Here is a 2,763-nt window from a genome sequence, read left to right as displayed (position 1 = left end):
GCTGAACCTCTTACTGTGACAAGATCTTCCCCACCTTCCCACATAGCTTGGCTTATGAGTTGGTGCACTGAGTCAGAACAAAATTGTAGCGAAGTTGGGCAATCCCAATCTTTTGACAGCAATCAGCAGGGAAAAGCTGAAGAATATAGCAGTACTTTCCTCAAAATGCTTAGCTGGGCACTTAAAACTTCCAGTGCCTAATAACTATCACAAAAAAACAAACTAGTGAGCTGAAGAAGTAGAAGGCTGTAGACACCAGCAGTGCCAAATCCTTTGAGCCCTCCCTGTTCCTCCAGCCCTGAGAGGTTCTGCAGACATTGTCGGACTTGGAGTGCTTGTGTGCTCATTCATGTCAGGCTGGAATAAAGACAACAGTTGGCCTAGAGATATGTTGCTACTGATAAATTTTAACTTCTGTCTAAAATAGATTATGGGTGCTTTAGACCTTGAGACTGAAGTCTGAAAGTTCAATCCAGCTGTCTCAAACGACTTGCTGCTGCTGAAGATGAGGAGGCCTGCTTCCTCCTCCCCCCACTCCTGACCATGTCTTCCTGGCCTGATGCTAACTTGATTTGGTTCAGCTCTCTAAACTAGCAGAAGACTAACCTGAGTGGAAGTGAGTGAGGTTTTTCTGTTGGAGATGCACACAGAGCTGGGGTAGGACGGCATGGGGGAGGCACGACAGAAGGCTGCTGCTGTTGTAGCAACAAGCTCTTGGGTAAGCTAAGCTTAAGCTAACCTCTTGTTTGCCTGCACCCTGAGCTGCTCTCCACTGGAGTCTGCCTGCTGTTGTCTCCATGCCAAGTTTCCAAATGTCATGTGTTGATAATGCCACTGGTATTGATGCTGTTGCACATAGCATGTCGATCATTCCAGAGGAAACAGCTCTGTGTCTGTGTCATTAACAGAGAAGTCAATTACAATTGATTTTTTTTTTTCTCTAGTTCCATTAGAGATGAGCAATCCAATATTGTATTCAGTACTCCCTGGAGCAGGTCAGCACCTTCTAGACCTCTTCCCTGCTCCCCAAAGCACCCTGAGCATCCTGCCAGCACCACAGCAGAGTTTGAGGAGTGCGTCTGCATAGGCAGTCCCCTCTTCTTCATAATCTTGGACACAGGTGGGAAGCCATGCTGGAGATGTAAATTAGTTCTCTTCCATTTGTATTAGAAGGAAGTTATTCTGAGTTTTAATGTGAATGTGAGGCCCTTGTGCAGAAGTGACTGCTCTCACTGTGCTGATGGATATTTGCTGATTGATGGGAACAATCCCTTTAACAGTAGGTGGGGTGTTGGCATATAGAGACCTTGCAGTGGCATGCTGGAAACATTGCGTGTAGAGGCCTGTAGTGAAAGACTCTGATAGTGTGCCAAGAAAGCAGATTTACCGAACAGAGAGTTTACTAAATTAAGTCAAGGCTCCTTCTCTGATGCAGTCTAGCAGAGGCTGAGGACTGCATACCTTAGGTGTGGCTGGCTACACTTCAGGCTTTTTGTCTGTTGCCTGACATGTTTTTCTGGAATATGTATTTTGCTGGAATCCCATCTTGATTATAGATGCTGAAGCCCTGTTTCTGCTTAATGGAAGGTCTTTTGGGGTGGGAAAGCAGTGGAGTGACATTTCAGTTTCCTTGTCATACCCCTGCCACTGTGCTCTGAACTTAAAGGCAGGCTGAGCCTGAGGCCATATAGCTCTCTAGACCATGGTGGCAAGATGGTCCTTCCTACTGATTGAGCATCCTCTCTGCTTTCTGAGCATGCCACCTTGCTGAAAAGGTGTCCTGAGTTAGCTACTTGCCATGACAATGTTTAAGGAATGCATTCAGTCAGGGCCATCCAGCAAATCCTTTTCCGCAGAGCTAAACTGGCTCATGGGCTCATGGTTCTGCACAAGTGGAAGACCATGCACACTTCAGATGCTAATTTAGAAAATCTCCGAAGGACAGGCAGGGGAACTTAGCTGGGAAGAATACTTGTGTGGATCTTCAAGAGTTTTCATCGAATTTCTTACAGTTTCACACATGTGCTTCCTTTGTGTCTTTGTATTTCTAGATACTTGTGAAGCATGGAGGGCTTCAGGAATAAATTTTAGGCAGTATTCTCCTGGTTCGGGCACGTTCAATTGGAATAGTGGCTGCCATGGGGAATGGTGGGATGCAGAGGTCAGGCTGGGATGTTACTTTTGGGTGAGCTGTCCTGTTTAAAAAATAAAAGGTTCAGATTTTTCTGCAAAGCACTGATTGGCATGAGCACTGTTATTTCTGAAAGGGAAGATGCTGGGGTGAAGTACTTGATGCCCCTTTAGCAAACCAGAGACTGAGGAAGTAATGCAGGGGGGAAACCTCTCTGCTTCCAGCTCTTCTTTGCCTTCTGCTGTGCCTCTGAATGCTTATTCCTTCTCCACTGATGAAAGGAATGGGTAAAACTTGCCTGATCTGTGCCTCATGTACCCTGTGGAGAAGAGAAGGCTGAGTGGGTAGCCTCTTCAGGTCACTGGGCTTGGAACAGAAATGGTCCTCCTGCCTTCCTGAAAGCATCTCTTCCCCCCCATCTGCCCAGGTGGGCTTTCTCTGTGCTTCAGTGTTGCCACGGCATCAATTGCCTGGCAGCCCTGCACCTCTCTGTTAGAAGCCAAACCTCACTGTACACTTAATGGTGTCTTCTGGATGTCCAGCTTCCCTTAATGCTCACATTTCTGCCCCCTTCCCTAGCTGTTCCTGCTTCCTGCCCCCCCCCCCCCCCCCCTTCTGCCCAAGCCCCTCCC

General features: G+C 47.3%; 1 protein-coding gene across 1 annotated transcript in view; it reads left to right on the top strand.

The window, feature by feature from the left end:
- Positions 1-968: 968 nt before the first annotated feature.
- FAM207A (family with sequence similarity 207 member A) overlaps positions 969-2,763 on the top strand; it is a 34,912-nt gene continuing 33,117 nt past the window's right edge. The window contains exon 1 of the mRNA XM_035893970.1: positions 969-1,120. The gene's annotated coding sequence lies outside the window, so the exon portion shown is untranslated. The remainder of the gene's footprint in view (positions 1,121-2,763) is intronic.

Source organism: Egretta garzetta, unplaced genomic scaffold (genome assembly GCF_000687185.1).
Source record: "Egretta garzetta isolate BGI_Z169 unplaced genomic scaffold, ASM68718v1 scaffold875, whole genome shotgun sequence".
Lineage (NCBI taxonomy): Eukaryota > Metazoa > Chordata > Aves > Pelecaniformes > Ardeidae > Egretta > Egretta garzetta.
Note: the sequence above shows the minus strand (reverse complement) of the source record. Positions and strands in the feature narration are given on the sequence as shown.